The sequence below is a fragment of the Berghia stephanieae genome, chromosome 4 (assembly GCF_034508935.2).
Source record: "Berghia stephanieae isolate SIO BIC M18660-M18661 chromosome 4, UCSD_Bste_1.3, whole genome shotgun sequence".
NCBI lineage: Eukaryota > Metazoa > Mollusca > Gastropoda > Nudibranchia > Aeolidiidae > Berghia > Berghia stephanieae.
In genome coordinates this window covers 44,725,674-44,748,173 of record NC_088363.1, presented here as the reverse complement: position 1 = coordinate 44,748,173, position 22,500 = coordinate 44,725,674, and the positions used below count along the sequence as shown (strand labels likewise).

Below are 22,500 nucleotides of genomic sequence, written 5' to 3'. Positions count from 1 at the left end.
TACTTTCACTTTCGCTTCCTGATGAGAGCGTATGCTCGAAACAATCTTGTAAAAGTTGATCATAATAGGATTCAATAGTCTGATGTCACATCCGCGCAGCACCGAGCCGCTTGCTTCTAAACAAAGAAAATAGGTCCTTTTTATCGTTCGTGCTGGATAGAACTTTTTTACATGTCATGTGGTCAGAATGTATAAATGTCAAAACATGATCAGATTTATAATGTTTTTCTCCTCTGGATACACGTTTATGCCCGTTGGAGAAGAATTTCATAAGGGCGTCCGCCATTTTCCCAATCATTTAGAACCAGTTGCCAAGTTACTATGCGTCATTACATGGGAAGTTATGTCACGACTGTTGAAGCTTGTTATACTTGAAATATGTTATAAATAGCCCATTTTATCAAAAATTTGAGCACTATTATTTCTTGGTTTTTGTTTTCATAATTTATAGATAGATAGATAGATAGATAGATAGATAGATAGATAGATAGATAGATAGATAGATAGATAGATAGATAGATAGATAGATAGATAGATAGATAGATAGATAGATAGATAGATATTGAATCGTGTTTGATACAAATATGGTACGAAAAGTGCTCGACATGTAGTAATGGAGCGAATTAATGTAGACTGTCTCAAACATTGTGGTAAATATTTTAAAAAATAATAGATAGATAGATAGATAGATAGATAGATAGATAGATAGATAGATAGATAGATAAAACACAGATGCAATCTTAACAGAGGATGGCGTATGGTTAAATATTTCAACAACTTTGCACGAGAATTATAGAAATAAAGCATTGATTGAATAATCAAATAAATAAAAGAAAATAGATAAATAAATAAATAACTAAATCAAACAATATAGAAATACATAGATAGATAGACAAATAAATAAATGTATATATATATATATATATATATATATATATATATATATATATATATATATTATATTATATATATAAAATGTTAATAAGATACCTCTCTTGTATTTTAGATTCTTCTCGAACAGTGTTACAATGTTTAAAATTGCATCAGATTTTACTCAATGGGAAACAGAAAGTAATGGGAAATCATAAAGTCGATTTAAAAGCTTTTTTCAAGGGTTTACGATGAACGATTTCTGTCTTTTAAACGGTTCTCTAGTTTCATTACGTGTTTATCTCGAGCAATAAATCTACGTTTAAGATTTGGCGGGTGTGCTAACGTCTTTACTACTGTCTAAGATTTAGAACCGCTCTCTCTCTCTCTCTCTCTCTCTCTCTCTCTCTCTCAATCTCTCTCTCTCTCTCTCTCTCTCTCTCTCTATTTTAGTTTCTTTCTTTCTGTCTTTCAGTCTTTCTCATTCTTTATCTCTCTATTGTATCTCTCACTGACAAACGTGACATTGATAGCTTAGTAGCCATTACACGGGCTCAAAGATCTTTACAAGGGGTCCCAAGCCAACAGCTAAAAAAATTGTAAAAGCATCTAATACACTTCATGTTTTGTCCTACCTTTAATGTGTTTTGCTTGGGACATTTTGTGATGCGCTTTGAGTAGTATTATGGTGTATATAGCGCCATATAAAAGCTCATTTTAAACTATCTATCCATCTCTGTCTACCTTAAAGGTATAACAATACAAGAAGAACTAACAATTGACAAATAATTACATTCAATTGTTTCCATCGGCTTTTCTTGGAGACCGTCAGTGGCGTGGGGCCATTGGATCGAATGGTGCCAGGCACCGTACCAATCTTTTAAAAATCATTAACAGCATAATTTAATTAAAAATGAAACAGAGAAATTTTAACTCCACTGTCTTTCGCCAACTCGCCAACAACATACTGCCTTTTTAGTCTCCACTCTATTCAAGATTCCGAATCACGCACTGCGCCGACTCGTGTGTTGGTGACATCCTGTGCGAATGAGTGACTAAATCAAACACCGTGGTGCAAAGCAATCCGAGCTCCAGTTAATGCTCTATCCTTTAGTATCGCTACAGCTGATCGAGCGAGAAACTGGGTCGAATTATACTATCTTCAAATAGCGGAAAACCCCTCGACTTGTGCCAGGATCTGAGAGCTCCACCGTTGGACGGGGGATGCGCCAAATTAGGGTAACTTCGGCCATCCAAAATATTACATTAACTGTCAAAAACACTGATCATTGTCAAGTTTTTTTGTAAGCAGCAAAGAAAGACAAAATAAAACTTAAAAATATGACATATCAAAATCCCCCCCCCCCCCCCCCCACCCCCAACTCTTTTTCACGATTATTGAATAAAGTAATTCTTTGCAACGAACCATTGTGGACGAATTTACCAACATTTTTCTTGCTTGTAGTGCCGAGTTGATGGTTACGTGTGTATGAGTGTTTATTTGTGTGTGTGTGTGTGTGTTGTTTGTTTGTTGTGCGTGTGTATTTGTGTCAGTCAGAGAAAGAAAGCGAAGATTGTCAACAGTTATACTTTGGTGTGTTTTTAGATTTTTTAAGCACTTAAGTGGAGTGATTTTTTCTTTGTGATGCTTTAAGATCTGAATCTACCTTTTATTTGTGCAATCATTAATCGTAGTCCACTGATTTCCATTATTTGAGATACACTTTGAAGTTTTGTTTTGTTAAACAATGAATTGCAATGAATCAAGTTGACTCTTTACTTCACCGACCGTTTGGGAGATTGACACTAGATGACAAATTAGAAATAAAAAGACTAGTTCCTCACCAACCAACTGATTTTGAATTAACACAGGTGTGGAAATCTCGAAAACGCTCTTTTTCAGTGACATGGTATGACAGGCATGAAGGCTCACAGTTAGTTAAGAAAAAATACGTTTCTTTTGTTTTTATTGTCTACTTTTTACAGATACAACAAACACTGGCAAATCATGGACATCTATAGGCTATAGTGACCTTAACCACTTCCATCGTATTTCTTAACCTCCTGAACGTTGTTTTAGCACCCTTAAAAGAGTGAAAAATTTCTTGCGAAATTCAATGAAACAGGAGCGGTTAAATTCGTTAATGATTCTGTCAATTCACAAAGCTGAAATAGATGCCATTCCAGATTTCAATAAACACATTATAAAAAGATTTGCAGAGATGAAACATCGCCGTGCAGATTTTCTTTACAAGTACTAAAAGTAAGTAATTTCTGTCATAGGTTTATTTTTCTCTTTTGATTTACATTTATCACATATTGATTGCATTATCGACCAAAACCAATCCTTTAAATGGTGGACAAAGAATAATTACAAAGACCTTTTCATACGGGACTTGTATCTTAGCGTTGTGGCTTGTTGTTTTCATGAATTATTTGTTTTTGTGAGTTTTGTCCACTCGTAGAAACCATCGACCCTCCCCCCCCCCCCCACCCTTCCAAAAAAGAGAGTTTTTAACATGTGCTCTCTCCTCTTAACCGTGTTCACTGTTTTAGAATTTTTTTTCTTCTTCTTATCATGGCAACACCATATGCCGTCAATACGCCACGCCGCTGGAGACCGTCCTCCCATTTCTATATTTCAATGTTCATTGTAATACTGACAAGAGTCTGCCCAAAACGTTCATTTAGAAAAAAAAAATAATAATAAGCTCTTCCCTCTCTTCATTATATAATAATATTCTAACATCTCAAATCTTCCTGTATTTGATGCAGAATTAAAGTTGTTTTTTTTTACCTGGAAAAGGGCTTTCTCTAGCTCAGTTGGTAGAGCACTCGATTCACAAGCAAAGGGACACCGAGATCGATCCCGGGTGCAGTCGAGATTTTTTTCTGACCCCCCCCCCCCCCCCCCCCCCCCCCCCCCCCCATCTCCGCATCTACCCATCAGTGATTGGGTGACAGGGTCTGTTATATCTGGCAGGAAGTACCTTGCGTTAGGTTATCGTAGCAAGCAATGGACATGATCTATATTAACTTTCCATGTGCCTGAGGTCATTGGTCACATTGCAAAATGTACTCAAAGTGACCCACATAGTTAAAAGTGTTCACAGGTTTTTAAGTATCTAACATCACGATGTGGTCATTTTATTCAGCTTGACACATGGTTATGTTTACAACTTTCATAAACAAAGCAGCGTGTTTACATTTGTTAAGATATATCCAATCGTTGGACAGCAACAAATCATGTGACTGATGACTTAGTTGGACGAAAACATGAATATAGATTACCCCCATTGTTATTGTCCTTTTTCACGCTACAGAAACCAGTATAAACTTCAGCGTCATATGCCTAAGGACTCTGGAATACTACTGTTTTTTTTTTCTTTTTTGTTTTTTGTTTTGTTTTTAAACTGGAAAAGGACGATTTTAGAGATTCCCGTGAACTCGTGATTTTCGTTTTTGAGAAAATCTTGCTTCATTGTACATAAATTGTGTACTGGACATGCGATAACTAAATGAATAGAGCGCATATTATAGGTCTGCGATTCATCCAGACACTCTTGTAAATGCCAGAAGACGCTCAATGTACACAACAGACGTTATAAATCCACTCACACGCACCCCTTTCACTCACTTACTCACTCACGAACACACGTGCATGCTCACTCCGGTCTGGCGTCACAGTTCTAACTCTTCGTTACCCCCGTCCCTCCTTTGATCTAACGAATGGGGTTGTCAGATTGATTGTTTTTGCGGCCAACTTGAAAATGTACCAATAATATTATCTATTATTTGCCTTGCCATAAACAAGATTATTCATTATTGTGGTATTGAATTGACGTGTATGACCTGTCTCTTAAATATTTGCTTGTCTTTTCTTTGAGGTTTTTTTCCTCACTGAATTGGTGTAAGAAACATAAATTAATTTGGCTTTCTAACAATAGAACGTTCTGCCACAGTACTCTCTAAAGGTTAGTTGGCTTTTTGGATATTCTGAGTGTAGGTGTGTTAAAAGACGCTAGTTCAAACGGGCTGGAAGAGGCTTTGTTGTGAGTCAATGGATTATTATTTGTTATTCTTTATAGTGATGTGTAGTGCATGTGTGTTGCAAGTGTGTTTCAATAATAATGAAACAATAGAAGCCAGTGATCACGTTGTTGTTTATATTGTGAAATATAATAAATTCGTCCGTTGTGTGTGTGCGGATTTTAACTAAGTTTCACAAATCGCGCTTCATTGGTCCAAATTACCAGGTATTAAGTTTATCTATATATTACTACTGCCGTACTGAAAAAGAAGAAGAAAAGAAAACACGTATTGAAAATTTTGGCCAGAAAACTAATCTATCAAATATCGAGCGATAATAGTGAACCTGATCTTGCCAAAAATTCTCAAATTGTTGACTTCCTTTAAATATTCCTTTGAAGTTTGAAGTCTCAGGTTTGAGAGTTTTTGACAAGATGAAGGTCATTTTAATCAATCTACATTTGAAAGACGAGTTTTCTGGCCAAAATTATTAATACTTTTTTTTTTCAAAGTGTGGCAGGCTAATTGGGTTGTTAAAACACATTGAAGTACTTCAGGGCTGAACTCTTTGTTTTGAGTTTTGAAGCTGAAGAGGTCTGCTCACCTACTAGAGTTCTATTCAGTTACAAGCTCACAGTTTTACTGTACATTGACAAAGAGCTTTTTTCTTCATTTTGCCAGCAAAATTGGCTGGTTTGTTTGTTGTTTTTTTTTTTTTTTTTTTGTTTTTTTTTTTTAAACTCCTATAGATAGAACGACGTTGACGTCACTCGGGTCTTTGTTATTGTTTTTTTTTTTTTTTTTTTTTTGTTTTTTTGCCATCCGCGTTTATGAGTAATTCTCACTAAACTGTATTATCCAGACTATAAAAGTTCATGGTCACACAGGGTTTTGTGTGTTGGTCCGTTATACTACCGGATGGCAATGTTGTGAGCTTCTTAGCTGACCTCACTTTGCTCTTTGGTTATGTTTTAGACCGCCAGTTGAGTTTATTAGTTTTCACTAAAATATTATAATATAGGTAGAAGGAAGTGACGTCACTCGGGACTTTGTTATTGTTTTTTGCCATCCGCGATTATGAGTAATTCTCACTGAACTGTATTATCCGGAGTATAAAAGTTCATGGTCACACAGAGTTTTGTGTGTTGGTCCGTTATACTATCGGATGGCAATGTTGTGAGCTTCTTAGCCAAGCGCATTCTATCTATGACAGCTTCTTAGCTGACCTCACTTTGCTCTTTGGTTTGGTTTTTAGACCGCCAGTTGAGTTTATTAGTTTTCATTAAAAATATTATAATATAGCCTGTCAAACAGACTAATCGTTTTAGTTTACAACTACGGGGCAGCGTGGCTCAGCGGCACGGTCTGTGCTTCGTACCCGAAAGGTACCGAGTTTGATCACCCGTCGCTGAGCTGTGTGGCCTTGAGCAAGTCATCTTGCCCTAGTTCAATATACGGCGCTGCATTGCGGCTGACGCCTGGGTTATTCCAGTTTTCCCTTGGAATAGACCCTCGAGACAAATTTCCCCTGTGGGATGAATAAAAGGATTTTTTAAACAATGTTATTATTTTGTTTTTGTGAATTTACGTTTAATCTGGCGAGCTGATGATGTGAGTATGCTTCTATATCGAGCAGCATTGATATCGATGAATTAGGGTTATCATTGCGCAGAGTGGCAAAATTTCTTTAATCCTAGAATTCAAATAAGATATTAGTGATTTTTGACAAGTCACATCCCGAACTCTGATCAATTGAAAATGCATTTATTGTAATTGTAGTTTATCAGACTTGAAAATAAGTAAACGATTTTGTCCTGAAATGAAAGAGACAATAACTATTTTGCTACCCTTTGGATAGGACTGCAGTCTATTGCCAAGTACTTCGCTGGGTGGACAAGGGGGTTGGGGTGGGTGTAGGGGATGGGGGGGGGGGGGGGGGGGGGGGGGCTCAGAAAAAAAAATCTCAATTGTATCCGGTATCGGTATCGGTCCCTTTGGGTAAGAAGCGAGTGCTCTACCCACTGATCTATTCTAATTATAGTTTAAATGATCCACGGTTCACAAGACGATCATTTAAAAAAACAACTAAAAACAACTTGAGCATTTCTGTATAGCAATATCCACTAAACGTTCTCAAAGCTCTTTAATACCTAATTCATACATTAAAAAGTACGGCTATGTGGTCTAGTGGTATGACACTCGCTTTCGGATCGGATAGTCTTGGGTTCGAGCCTCGCTCGGCACATAGTTGAGTCCTTGGAAATGGCTCTTTACTCACATTTTCTAATCGTACTCGGGTTTAAAATGAGTACCTGTCCGTTGTCTGTGTCGGAAAAAAAATTATAATAACGCCGAACTGGCGTCATGTCCCGCCCAATCTACAATACACGTTACTGTTGGTCAGGGACCTTTTGAGCACGTTTAGTGGATATTGCGTTATATAAAAGCTCACGTTTTAAAGGACGGAAGAAATCTCTTCCCTAACCAATTTCATGAACATCAAACCAACCTTCATCACTAATTTATCCTCTAGTTAATCAATTAAGTTTTCAAGCTGTTGATTCAGAGACACCATTGATTATAATTTGTATTGCCAGATAGACCAATTTGTTTATCAACAAACTCAAGTTCAAGAACGGGTTCAAGTGGTGCTGCTATCAATGAAAACTAATTTTATTACGTAACTTGGCAGTTATATTTTTGGCAGTTACCACAAAAACCTGTTCCAATACTACAGCTATAATAATATCAAACAAAACTTGATTGCTATTCTGCTGTATGCATTGATAAATAATCTTTTACAAATTTTATTCATATAATTGTAACAAGAAAACTGACACTTTATATAGATAGAATGCGGTTGGCCAAGGAGTTCACAACATTGCCATCCGGAAGTATAACGGACCAACACACAAACTCTGTGTAACCATGAACTTTTATAGTCTGGTTAATACAGTTTAGTGAGAAAAACTCACAAACGCGGATGGCAAAAACAATAACAAAGGCCTGAGTGACGTCATCTGCATACTATCTATATCCAGTAATACACACACAAAAAACGAATGTAGATAGAACGAAGATGACGTCATTCAGGTCTTTGTTATTGTTTTTTTTTTGTCATCCACGTTTACGAGTGCTTCTCACTAAACCGTATTAATCACACTATAACAATTCATGGTTACGTTTTGGTCCATGATCCGTCCGGATGGCAATGTTGTGAGCTTCTTAGCCAAGCGCATTCTATCTATACCAGATTCAAAAAAGAGCAAAATACCAAACACGGAACGAGTCGGGCTCAAAATCCTTCTTCAGCCAATAACAAATTAATTTTTTTCAAAAGACATAAATATATCACCTAAAAACCAGATTGACGGCTTTGTGAAGTAATGTGAAGGATTGCTCTCGAGAAGTCTCAGGTTTGAGTATTTACGACAAGCTTTAGGTCAGTGGAAAACTTTCGAATTGTGGAGTGAATATTTTCTGTAAAAAAAAATGGCAAAATATACAATGCTTTTTGGCATTCTGCAAAAAAAAATAAATTAAAAAAATAAAATTGCATTCTTTCGTCTGTTAGTAAAAATTTTGTTCTCGTGTAACAATATATCATTCGTCTTTTACAGTGGTGGAGCTCATCAAAGGTTATCCAGGTATCGATGTGGTCCTGTAGTATGAGACTCGCTTCCAGATCGAAAGGCCCAGGGTTCGAGTCCAGCGCTGAGCTAGCGGCGCATTGTTGAGTCCTTTAAAAAGGCTCTTTACTCACATTCTCTCACCGTATTCAGGTGTAAAATGATTATCTGGCTTTTAATAACGTTGTCTCTGTCGGATAAATTGTAATATTATAGCCTAACGGTCGTCATGTCTCTTCCTACCTGTTAAATCTGTTGCTGTTGACTAAGGGGCCCTTGTAAAGCGGTTTGAGCACGTTTAACCCTCGCCTTACCACCTGCAGCAAAATCGTCACATTTGTTACGACACAATATTATACGTTTTTCTTGTTCAGATTTATTTTGTACATCACAAACTTTGAAGAATGACATGTGTTAAATACTCTTCAACAGTCGTAACGTCACTTCCTTCCTAACGACCCATGGTAACTTAGTAACACTGGCTCGAAACTATCGGAACAATGGCGGACGCCGTATGAAATATTTCTCCGGCGAACATAAAAGCGTATCCAGAGGAAAAAAACCCCATAAATTTGATCATATTTTGACTTTTACACATTCTGATCACAAGGCATATGAAAAGTTCTAGTCAGCATGAAGAATAAAAAGTAATGATTTTCTTTGTTTAGAACCAAGATGACCGCCGTTGCGGGGTGGCGTGACATCAGACTACTGAATCCAATTACTAAGAACATAAAGTTATTTTGTAGAGAGCTTGAGAGTTTAAAAATCTATTTTTCTACTGGATAATCCTGTTATTTTGGGGAAAATACTGAAAATGATCGGTAAGGAAAGAGTTAATGGATATTGCTCTATTTAAATTAGATGCTCTTGAAATAAAGTATGTAGACTGACTTGTGAAAGTGGCGGTTACAGTCAATTGCTTTTCTGTGGATAGGATAGATGCTGTGGTCTAGTAATACGAACTTTCCAATTATTGTATAATGATGCTATGCGTTTAGGTATAAAAGATCACAACATCCATCAGCAGGATATAACGTACCAACCCACAAAATTGTATGTAACGTTGAACGTTTATAGTCTGATTACTATAATATAGTGAGAACTAATCATTAAAATCTCTGTCTAAAAACAATTTTAAAAAAAGAGCTGAGTGGCGTCAATTTCGTTCCTTCTATAGATAGTATGCGTTTGGCTAAGAAGCTCACAACATTGCCATCCGATAGTATAACGGACCAACACACAAAACTCTGTGGAACCATGAACTTTTATACTCTGGATAATGCAGTTTAGTGAGAATTATTCATAAACGTGGATGGCAAAAAACAATAACAAAGACCCGATTGACGTCAACTTCGTTCTATCTATAGATAGTTCGAAGATGACGTCACTCAGGCCTTTTTTATTGTTTTTGCCATCCGCGTTTGTGAGTCGTTCTCACTAAACTGTATTAACCAGACTATAAAAGTTCATGGTTACACAGAGTTTGTGTGTTGGTCCGTTATACTTCCGGATGGCAATGTTGTGAACTCCTTGGCCAAGCGCATTCTATCTATAGGATGGATGCCGCGCGCGGTCAATGGTTATGAACATTCCAGTGGATTGTTGATTGTGTTAGAAATAGGTTGTTTTTTTTCATCGTATAAAACGGTTCCAGCTACTGCTATCACCCTTGTTATGACTCCTTGTATAACAAAAACACTCCCGGTTTGTTTATCTTTTTATAACATTATCTTTTATAACGATATCACCTGTCATACGACATACAAACGTTGTATCCTCGAGCGAGCCCGGCCATACGATATAAAGGTAGATAGTGATGTGAGCAGTTTATTATATATAAACTAAACCTGAACAATTAATGAATGTAACAGCAAGAAGAAGATGAAAAAAAAACTTAACACGGGACGTTTCGGGCTCAAAACCCTTCTTCGGGATATAACCAGGCAGTGTAATATTGGAACATCTCATGTAAGATCTAAATAGACTTTCTGGGCTTTTACATGAAGTGCAGTACTCGCTGGATTCCAGCATGCTCTCGAAAGAAGTCAAGGAGCGTGTTAGAATACGGGCATGCCGAAATCCGATACGCAAGGAAGGTAATGACGTATCATATAGAAGGAAGGAAATTGACGTCACTCATCTCTTTGTTAATGTTTTTTAGCCCGCCATTTTGTATGATTAGGTCTCACTAAATTCTATCAATTAGACTATAAACTATATACGTTCAAGGTTACACAGGTATGTGTGTTGGTACGTAAATCCGGCTGGCGGAAGTTATGAGTATTTTAGCTAAACGCACAGCATCAATAGATAAAATTCGGTCACTCAGCTCCAGAGTGCCGTATTGCAGATCGTGTTGGAATTCGGCATGGTTGAATTGAGAGAGTACTGTATTATTTTTTTATTCGTTTTTATTGTTGGCTGAAGAAGGGATTTTAACCCGAAAAGTTCGGTGTTTAATATTTTATTCTTGTTTGAAACTGTTACATTAAATTTTATTTCTAGCAGCTTAGTATTCACGTTTGGTACGATACGTTTAGATAAAATACTCACTTGCTCTGACTGCCTGCAAGTACCACTGCATAAAATTCTAACGTTTAGCTTTTAAATGTTAATAGAGAATTTGATGAGATCTAATCGCCCAATTGGCGGTCTAAATCCAATAGAAGGAACGAAGGTGACGTCACTCAGCATTTTTGTTATTATTTTTAGACAGCTTGTTAGTGATTAGCTCTCACAAAATGTTATCAATCAGACTATAAACGTTCAAGGTTACACACGGAGTGACGTCAACTTCATTCCTTCTTGTTTAAAATTCGAGCAGAATCAGTGCTCGCAAGACACGTATATATAGATAGTATGCGCTTGGCTAAGAAGCTCATAACATTGCCATCCGGAAGTATAACGGACTAACACACAAAACTGTGTGTATCCATGAACGTTTAAAGTCGGGTTAATACAGTTCAGTGAGCATTACTCATAAACGCGGATGGCAAAAAAAAACAATAACAAAGACCTGAGCAACGTCATCTTCGAACTAGCTATAGATAGTATGCAGATGACGTCACTCAGGCCTTTGTTATTGTTTTTGCCATCCGCGTTTGTGAGTTGTTCTCACTAAACTGTATTAACCAGACTATAAATATTCATGGTTACACAGAGTTTGTGTGTTGGTCCGTTATACTTCCGGATGGCAATGTTGTGAACTCCATGGCCAAGCGCATTCTATCTATACTGTTACTCGACCCAGTAATTCTAGTGGAAACCGCCTTCTTTCCAGTAGGGGAAGGCTCTCTCGGCCTTTTGGCGGTCCTGCCTATCGCAATCTGACGGAATAATAATAATAATGATGATGATGTGTAGAGAGATGAATGAGTAGGAATCGCACCCGACGTTTTGGATGCGTGCCACGGTCAGGACGTTAACTCACTCAACCCTAACACCGACTATATCCGTAGTTTACCCGGGTTACTTTTACCCCATGCCTATTTATTACATTTTTCTGAGACAAATTATAGGCGTAGTATCAAAGTTAATGTTTTTAGTTTTTACATGTTAATGATAGTTGGATAGTTTAATACATTTTTTCCAATTATGAAAAGTAGCAAAATTCTCTCTCTCCTTACCGATTATTTTCAGTTTTCTCCCAAAATGGCAGGCTTACCCAACAGAAAAATTGCCTTTTTAAACACAAACAAGCTCCCTACAAAACAACCTTATGTTCTTATTAATTAAACAAAGATCATTCTTCAAAGTTAGTGATGTACAAAATAAATCTGAATTTTTTAAAATGTATATATGTACTGTGTCGTAACAAATGTTACGATTTTGCTGCGGGTGGTAAGGAGAGGGTTAAGGTAGTTTTAAAGATGTTTTCGTGTAGATTTTATTATATTCCTGACGCTAATGAGAAGTAGAATTTATGATGTTCGTTGTTCGAGTAGCAGGAAAGAGGGACCGGCAATCGCGATTGTGCGGCTAACTATACTATAATGTGATCTTGTGGTATGACACTCGCTTTTGAATCAGAAGATCCTGGGTTCGAGCCTCGCTCGGCGCAAAATGCTCTTTACTCACATTCTCACATCGTACTCGGTGTAAAAGGAGTAACTGGCCGTTAACAGGATTGTTTCTGTCGAACAACAAACTAATATCGCCCAGCAGGCGGCGTATTGTGTCGTTCTAGGTGTTACGTGTTGCTGTTGGCCAGTGATCCTCTGTATAGCGTTTTGAGTACTTTAAGTGGATTATTGCGCTCTATTAGAGCTCTTTTTTTTAATGGCAAAGCATAATGAGTGACGTTAAGGAGTAAAAGTTATTTTTTTCTGTAACAAGAAAAAAAAATTCAATAAAATATTATCGTATTGGTGACTTAAATCATAATATTATATTATGGCAGATAATTAATGAGTGTCTTTATTACGAATTTTTAAATCATAGTTAAATTAAAACCGTTCGAAAAAGGAGTCTTTTTTATATTACGGCAGACATGATAAAAGAAGTTGAATTTGTTGTAAACGGTGTGAAGATTACAACAATATTATAATAATGTCTATTACGTGTTCGAGAATGTGTGTTGGAGACAAAACTTAAGACTGAGGACACACTGTAAAAAAAAACCCAAAAAAACAAAGATTATTATCTACCGAAGCATGTTGGCATTGATTGTGTTTAAAACATCTTGAACAATTTTTATTTAAAATCCGAGCAATACAGAGACAAAAAATTTAGGTAGGGCGTGTCGCAAAACACAACATTGTGAAATTCTGTCTTCAACAGTCTTTGGATATTTTTTTTTCTCCTGGACTTTAAGGATTGCAGGTGAGTCGTTTTCTCTTCTTTCTTTTTTTTTTCCAATTCATGAAGGTTATGCCTACTATAAAAATAAAAAGTAGTCCTTCCTGGGTTCGAGGCCAATGGAGTCGGAGTTTATTCCGGTTTCTCTATCGTGAAACAGACAAAAAGCAATTGCTTGTTAAGTACTTTCCGCCAGATCTCACAGACCCAGCTACCTATAAACACTGCTGGATGGACTTGGGGGTCAAAATAAAATCTCGACTGCACCAGGGATCGTTCTTGTCCCTTTGCTTGTGAAGTGAATGCTCTACCGACTGAGCTATCGGGACCCCCATGCCAACTTAAGCAATGTTTATTTATACCTAGCATCAAAACGTAGTTATGTTAGGGTCGGCATATTTTTTTCTTTTCTGAATGCACGTTGAGACGTTGAAATAAATGAGACAAGCACAACACAAAGAAATGAAGCTAGATAGCTTTTTTATTTAGCTCGAACAAAATTGTGGACAAAGTTGATAATTATTTTATTGTTCTTTAAATCATTTGAAGTGTGTGGAAAGCGCAGTAAAACCATTAAATCAAAAATAAACTTCCCAACTAATTCCCTTACACGTACCACAACCTACCGGTATAAGATTTTCAGACAACGGAAAACGTTTTAAAACGCATTAAAGACGCTCGCTTTAAGGAAACAAAACAATTTTGTTTCAATGCGAATTGACAATGGTATCCAACTATGAGGAAATATTTGCTTTTTATGACGCAGGGGAAGAACAGCAAATGAATTAAATTGGGAGTAGAGGAAGAAGAGCCGATTAAAGGAGGAGATGAGAAAAAAAAGGCTGATTTTTTGGGGCTGAATTCCCAAGAGCCGTTCAGTTAACCAGTTAACTGCCGTACTCTGGGATGACAGGTATTTACCAAAAAAAAAAAAAAAAAACCAACAACAACAACAAAAAACTTGAGCTTTTATATAGCGAAATATCCACTAAAAGTGCTCAAAGCGCTTTACAAAGGGTCCCTGACTAACAGCAATACGTAACATGAGAACGACACATGACGCCTGTTAGGCGATATTCCAATTTTTTTTTGCGACAGAGACAAAGCTGTTAACGACCAGGTACTCATTTTACACCTGAGTACGGTGGGAGAATGTGAATAAAGAGCCTGTTCCAAGGACACAACTATGCGCCGAGCGAGGCTCGAACCCAGGACCTTCCGATCCGAAAGCCAGTGTCATACCACAAGACCACATAGCCGCACATTTAAGAATTTGTTTTCATTTATTCAAATATCGAACGATTTAAATTACCCTCACGCGAGGTCCCAGGTCTGAGAGCTTTTACCAATTGAGGGTCATTTAATTCGATATTTGAAGAATGAGTTTTCTCGCCAAATGTTTAAATACTGCAGTTTTATTAAAGAACACGGTATGTGCTATTTGGTTTACATTGCATATACTGTGTTTTTAAAAACAACGGCAAAATACGTGTCTTTCCATTGTACAGTAGTTAATTGGTTGACTGAACAGCTTGTGTGATTTAAGACCAAAAAGAAATCCTTTTTATTCTCATCTACTGTCCTTCCGTTCGCTCTACTTTCTCTACTCTCAATAATTAAACCTACAGACCTAAATTAGATTTGATGTTATTAATCCCAGACCTGTTACACTTTGGCTATAACTGTAGATCTTATAGTCTTAAGGGGATCTGTGGGTCAGACTTTTGTGAAAATATCGATACTTTGAGCCTTTTTTTTTGGTTAGTTTTTATAGTAATTGTTATCTTTAATCATTTCTCTTTTTTATTTTTTAGCAATTAATTTAAGATCATACAACTATTTCAAAAATGCAAAAAATAAAATATATAATTTATAAACAAGGGCGGATAGGGAAAATGATGCAATTTATATTTTTGAAATCCATTTATCTCATTTCTTGAAATTTTTAACATTTAAATCAATGAGACTCAGTCATTTTTAAAGATAAAAGCTTCAAACTTTCAGTCCTTGTTTTCAAAGCATTTTATTTAACCTTTTGAATTAGAAGCAGAGTTTACATTAGCTAACAAAAAGTAAAGAAAAAAGATTTCTTTTCCTTGGGGCACGGGGGAATATGTGAATTTGCTATATTATGATATTAAAACAAAAAAAAATTTCTCATATTTTTTTCCTGTAAGCTAGATATAAAATAGTGACTATGTTTGCTTAAAATACTTATTATTCTTGTCCTAAAGACAAATTTTGGTGAAAATATTTTGATAAATAAAAAAGCCTCAGGGATTTAAAATTTGCATATATATAAATCCAAGATCGCGCTTGTTCGCAGGCGTTTCCACGGATACCAAGATTATTTGTTTTCGATATTATATTGCATTTTCATTGAACGTGCTCTGTAGTTCATTTTTAGTTTAAAATATCGGAGTTCACGATTGTTTACCCAGATTTAGAAATTTAGGTGGTAGATTCACTCCCTTAAACAAGAGAACAGTATGTAACTGGCGATTTTTCTCTTGATAAGATATAATGAGGTCAGGTTGAAGTAAAATTGAATCCTTTATGTAAATAGTTAAAAACATGTCTGGTTCCTCATTACAATTCAATTCAGTTCAACTCAAAAGTTTATTTTTAGACAATTGCCAATAATATAACTCATACATGAAAATAATATTTCCAATTAATAAATCAAGTCGTAAGTAAAATCAATAATAAGGGATAGCCAACAACAACAATAGTAATAATAATAATAATAATAATAATAATAATAATAATAATAATAATAATAATAATAACAATAAAATGATGATGATGATGATGATGATGATGATGATGATGATGATGATGATGATATAATAATAATAATAAAATAAAATAATATAATAATAATAATAATAATAATAATAATAATAATAATAATAATAATAATAATAATAATATAATAATAATAATAATAATAATAATAATAATAATAATAATAATAATAATAATAATAATAATAATAATAAAATAATAATAATAATAGATAATAAATGATAATAATAATAATAATATAATAATGATAACAATCATCATCATAATATTAATAGTAATAATAATGTAACATCAACAAAAACGACTCGGATTCCTTTTTCTTTTTCTTCTCTTGGTAAAATATTGCGATGGCCTATCCGAGTAAGGTTGGAGCTCGCATGTAAAATGTTAAAACCGTACATGATTACCCATTGCATCTTATCTATATCTACCTATCACTAAACTACATGCACCCCCCACCCCCACCCCTCACCCCTCCCCTCCCCAACCCCCGCCTCACTCTTTCCATGATGAGAAAACGACATTTTAATTATAGTAATTACTGTCTACCCACCAACAAAAACGACTCGGGTTCGTTTTCCTTCTTTTGTTCCTTTTGTATAATGAGGGGTAATAATAAGAGGTAAAACTTTGCTTGAATCCACATTGCACCTTATCTATATCTACCCATCACCATAAACGTTCATTTTTCACACACCCCCCCCCCCCCCACCCCTCTCCCCTTCCTGGCCTCAATTTTTCAATGACGGGAAAACGTTTAGTAATTCATGTCTACCCTTCAACAAAAACGACTCGGGTTCGCTTTTCTTACTTTTGTTTCTCTTGTATAATGAGGATGATAAAATTAAGGGGTAAAACGTTGCTCGAAACCCCATTGCACTTTATCTATATCTACCCATCACCAAAAACGTTTATTTTACAACCCCCCCCCCCCCCCCCACGCACACACACAATCTCTCCTTTTCCCATTTTCCATGACGACGAGAAAACGGCATTTTAATTAGTTTAACGATGTTTCACATTAGCTTCAACTTGGATTTCTGTCTCTCTGGCTTTATTCTTCAGATTGCTTTTGTTGTTGATGTTGATGATTTGTTGTTGTTGTTGTTGTTGATAATGATGATGTTGTTATAGCTGCAATTGCGGTTGTGGTTGTTGTTGTTATTTGTGTTGTTATTGTTGATAATGATGATGTTGTTATAATTACAGATGCGGTGTTTGTCTTTATTTTTGTTGTTGTTGATGTTGTTATTGTTGATTTTGATGATATTTTTATAGTTCCAGTTGTTGTTGTTGTTGTTGTTGATGATGATGATGATGATGATGATGATGATGATGATGATGATGATGATGATCATCATCATCATCATCATCATCATCATCATCATCATCATCATGAAAATGTTATAGCTGCAGCTGTGGTTTCTGTGTGTTGTTTTTCTTATGTTTATTGTTGTTCTTAATGCTGCTACTGGAAGTTAAGATTTCTGGATTGTTATTTTGCTCATCTCGTATCGATTGTTTTTTTTTTTTTCTGAAGAACTAAAAGTCTGAGAAGATGTGTCAGACTAAGCAGAAAGACAAATAAATAAAAAATTATGAGAATACCAACATAGAAAAATGTAAAAATTCAGCCTTCCTTGTCTGCCCAGTCGAGGCAGGCTGATTATATTTGAAAGGGATTGGGGGAGGGGGGGGGGGGGGGGGGGGTATTTGTTCGTGTATTTTACTTTCTCTCTGCCTGGTAGGTACTTTTTCATGCACACCTCCTCAGATTTTTATCTTACACCTGTGCCTCCTCCTCCTCGTGCTCCTCCTTCGACCACTTCTACTCCCACAATACTACTACTGATCCTACTGCTACTTCTGCTACTGCTACTGCTACTACTACTACTACTACTACTACTACTACTACTACTACTACTACTACTACTACTATTACTACTACTACTACTACCACTACTACTACTACTACTACTACTACTACTACTACTACTACTACTACTACTACTACTACTAAACTACTACTACTACTCCACAACACTACTACTGACCTACTGCTACTTCTGCTACTGCTACTGCTACTGCTACTACTACTACTACTACTACTACTACTACTACTACTACTACTACTACTACTACTACTACTATTACTACTACTATTACTACCACTACTACTACTAACTACTACTACTACTACTACTACTACTACTACTATACTACTACTACTACTACTATAACTACTACTACTACTCCCACAACACTACTACTGATCCTACTGCTACTTCTGCTACTGCTACTACTACTACTATACTACTACTACTATACTACTACTACTACTACTATTACTACTACTATTACTACCACTACTACTACTACTACTACTACTACTACTACTACTACTACTACTACTACTACTACTAAACTACTACCACTACTACTACTACTACTACTACTACTACTACTACTACTACTACTACTACTATTCCTTCTACTACTACCACTACTACTACTACTACTACTACTACTACTACTACTACTACTAAACTACTACTTCTACTCCCACAATACTACTACTGATCCTACTGCTACTTCTGCTACTGCTACTGCTACTACTACTACTACTACTACTACTACTACTACTACTACTACTATTACTACTACTACTACTACTACTACTACTATTACTACTACTACTACTACTACTACTACTACTACTACTACTAAACTACTACTACTAATACTACTACTACTTCTACTACTACTACTACTACTCCTTCTACTACTACCACTACTACTCCTTCTACTACTACCACTACTACTACTACTACTACTACTACTACTACTACTACTACTACTACTACTACTATTACTGCTACTAATACTACAACTTCTACTACATCTACCACCATCACTACCGCATTCACATCATTATATTTACTACTATTATGTCCTATAATATATATTTTTTAACCACAAAAGACAAACTGACGTGAACATCATAGATTTTAGCAAAGCTTTTGACACAGTCCCACACAAAAAAAACTCTATAATAAAAAAGTATAAAATGTAATATCCACAAGTGGCTTACATCATTTCTGACACAAAGAACACCGTAAGTTATCGTCGAAGCTACATCGTCGTCGTCCTGTGAAGTTGACTCGGGTGTAACACAACGGACAGTTCTTGGTCCAATTCTCTTCCTCTGTCACGTACATGACCTTCCCCAAGCTGAAATATCTCCAACAAGGCTCTTTGCGGGTGACTGTCTTCTCTTCAGACACATCAAATCACCAACTGCAAGCAGACTTGCAAAATCTCGAACAATGAGCAGACACCATGCGTTTCAGTGAAACAAAATGCGGCAAGATGGAGACATCCAACAGGAAAACACCTCTTAGATCCAACTACGCACTAACAATCACACTCTGGACCGAGTTACAGAAAATCCATATTTAGGCATAATTATACAAGAAGAACTAAAATGGCAAGCACACATAAGCAAAATTACAAATAAAGCAAATTCCGCGCTATGGTTCATTAAAAGGAACATAAAACACTGTTATGCAAACCTGAAAGAAACCGCCTTCATTACACTCGTGAGATCAATATTAGACTACTCGAGTACAGTTTGGGACCCACGCCTACAATCTGACATAAACGCAATTGAAGCTGTCCAGCGCAGCACTGCAAGATTTGTCTGCAATTACTACAGCCCCTATAGTAGCGCTTCAGAAATGATCACACAGCTTAGATGGTATCACTTAGAAAACAGGCGGAAAGAACAACTATTAAATCTTATGTTCAAAATTACAAACAGACTGACGACCTTTTCACCAGAGCAACTAGACATGCAACGAAATTCATGCATTCTAAGAAAACCCCACTCAAAAACACTAAAACAACAAGCTGCAAATTTAAATGATCTCAAGAATTCCTTTGCATCACGCACTGTCAAAAATCGGAACGTCCTTCCGAATCATGTGTGAACACTACAGATTTAGACAGCTTCAAGCGGAAATTATCAGACTATTTAAGCCTAAACATCAACAATGGCTGCCACATTCAAATTCCATTAGGCCCATGGAGCTGGCGTTTATCTCGGTTCATATAGCGTGAAACGGATAACAGCAATTCACCGCTATCCCTTATATAAGATGTTAGTTTATCGCAAAGTACTTTCCGTCAGGTCTAACAGATCCAGCCATCCAAACAATGTTGGGTGAACAGGAGAGTCAGAAAATAAAATCTCGACTTCACTCGGGATCGATCTCGGTGTTTTTGCTTGTGAAGCGAGTGCTCTACCAACTGAGCTACTGGGGCCTCCCCAACAGTCTAAGTGCTTCAAAAAGTACAGAATGAGAAAAAGTAAATAAAGAAGATATAAAAAGGGGCCAAATAATGAAGAAAAAAAAGGAAATAATGCAATTAATTAAGTTTGGAAAAGGGAAATAAACGATATCTCTCCTACTCTTTCAATTTCCATCTCTCCTTCCCGTTCTACTTACTCTACCGATTAGTTGTCTAGATTTTCAGTGTGAATGGAGAGCCGAGATAATGCATTATGTATAGAAAGCAGGTAGGGAGAGGTACAGAGAGAGAGAGAGAGAGTGTGTGTGTGTGTGTGTGTGTGTGAGAGAGAGAGAGAGAGAGAGAGAGAGAGAGAGAGAGGGCAGGTGTAATGGGAACCACTTCAGGTGAACTTCATTAGTTCTTACATTTCATGGCAGGTTAAGAATAGTCATGGTGTGAGTAAGCTACGTCATTGTAAACTAATCAGACAAGTAAACAAAAAAAAAAGAGCAACTTGAGATATTGTATAGCGCAATATCCACTAGGGAGTGAGGTGGGTCCCGATAGCTCAGTTGGGAGATAAGAAGATCTCGCTACATACTCAAAGGGACCGAGATCGATCCTGGGCGTAGTCGATATTATGTTTGTTTTACCACCCCCTCCCTCCCCCAGCTCCAGTCCGGTCCACCAGTTGATTAAACATTACACTTACACTCGGAGATACTAAGTTCGAGCCCCACGCTGTCGAACTTTCATTCAAGTGCATACTTTAGCAAGAAACTTAACCCCCATTGCTCCCTTTGCAGCGCTGCATTGAGGTTGATACTTGGAGTTATCTTACATCTTTTTGGAGAAAGACCTTAAAGTCTAATTTTATGAATCAAAATGAATATTATAATTGCTTGCAATAAGAACAAAATACAAAACACGGAAGGTTTTGAGCTAAAGAAAATGCCTCTTCAGCTAATGACAAAGCATTGAAAACAATATGTATACATAAAATAGAATCCAAACAAACGGCAGAAAAGTATTCCGCACGTCCGCACGTCTTATCGGCCTTCTAGCAGCTTAGTATTAAAATGTAAAATTTCTCTTCTGATGAATAAAGGCAAATCTTATTTGTTTTTATTTTATTTGTTTCATTAATGAGGTGCTCTAGGGAACTGGTCCACATATTATCGCTGGAATTACTGAGATATGGCTGATTTTTAAAGTGTTTTCTGATTAATTTGTTGTTTTGTTTCTGCTTTGCCCGGCACTGTCTTATACACACCTATTCAGAATTTTTATATTACACCAATGGCTGCTCCCTTTTAATTTATCACTTTGATATTTGTCCTTTTCGTGCTTGCGATATTTTAAAGTATCTATAGCAGAATTGGAAATTGACATCGCCAAACTTCCTTTGCCTGAGAGTAAAACTTGAAGCAGGCACTGAAAAGGAATAATTAATCCTCTCCTTACCAACCATAGGAAAATCGTCACATTAAGATTTCTTTTGTCAACCACACAATTTAAAGAAAAATGTTTTATTTTAGCTATAAAACGTGACACTGTGTTGTAGTGTTCATTTTGCTGATCAATATTATATATGCATAGACTGTATTTGTTGCTTTTCTATATGAGTAAGAAAAAACTATTTTTGTGTTGGGTGGGTGTAAAATTTTGGGGAAAATTCTGAAAATGGCTGGTAAGGAAATGGTTAAAATTTGAAGCGCCAGAATGTAAAGCAATGCAAATGTATTGCAATCAAGTGGCTGTCTCAGATCTTTGTAAATCAATCGTCAACCATCAACGTTTCATCTGTATATTATAGAAATCCATGGGCTATCGGGAGAAAGTTCAACAGTTGACGAGATTTGGAAAAGTTCATTTCAATGACAATCAAAACAATAATACAGCAGTAAGAAAAAATACAAAACAAAACAACAACAAAAAATCATCACGAAAAAAATAGATTAGATTTTTTTTCACGACTGGGCTCGAACCTCATACTTCCTGATTACCGATCAAACGGGCTCCCATTACATATTGCAATGTATATGATATCAACACGGATGACCTGTAATTA

At 36.2% G+C, this 22,500-nt stretch overlaps 1 protein-coding gene across 4 annotated transcripts in view; it reads left to right on the top strand.

The window, feature by feature from the left end:
• Window positions 1–4,859: 4,859 nt before the first annotated feature.
• LOC144970649 (zeta-sarcoglycan-like) overlaps window positions 4,860–22,500 on the top strand; it is a 47,183-nt gene continuing 29,542 nt past the window's right edge. The window contains exons 1-2 of one of the 4 annotated variants that reach the window (XM_078910483.1): window positions 4,860–4,922; window positions 12,972–13,352. The gene's annotated coding sequence lies outside the window, so the exon portion shown is untranslated. Of the gene's footprint in view, window positions 4,923–4,964; window positions 5,127–12,971; window positions 13,353–22,500 lie in introns of those variants that run through there. The other 3 variants (XM_078910485.1, XM_078910484.1, XM_078910486.1) reach the window with 3 other exon arrangements.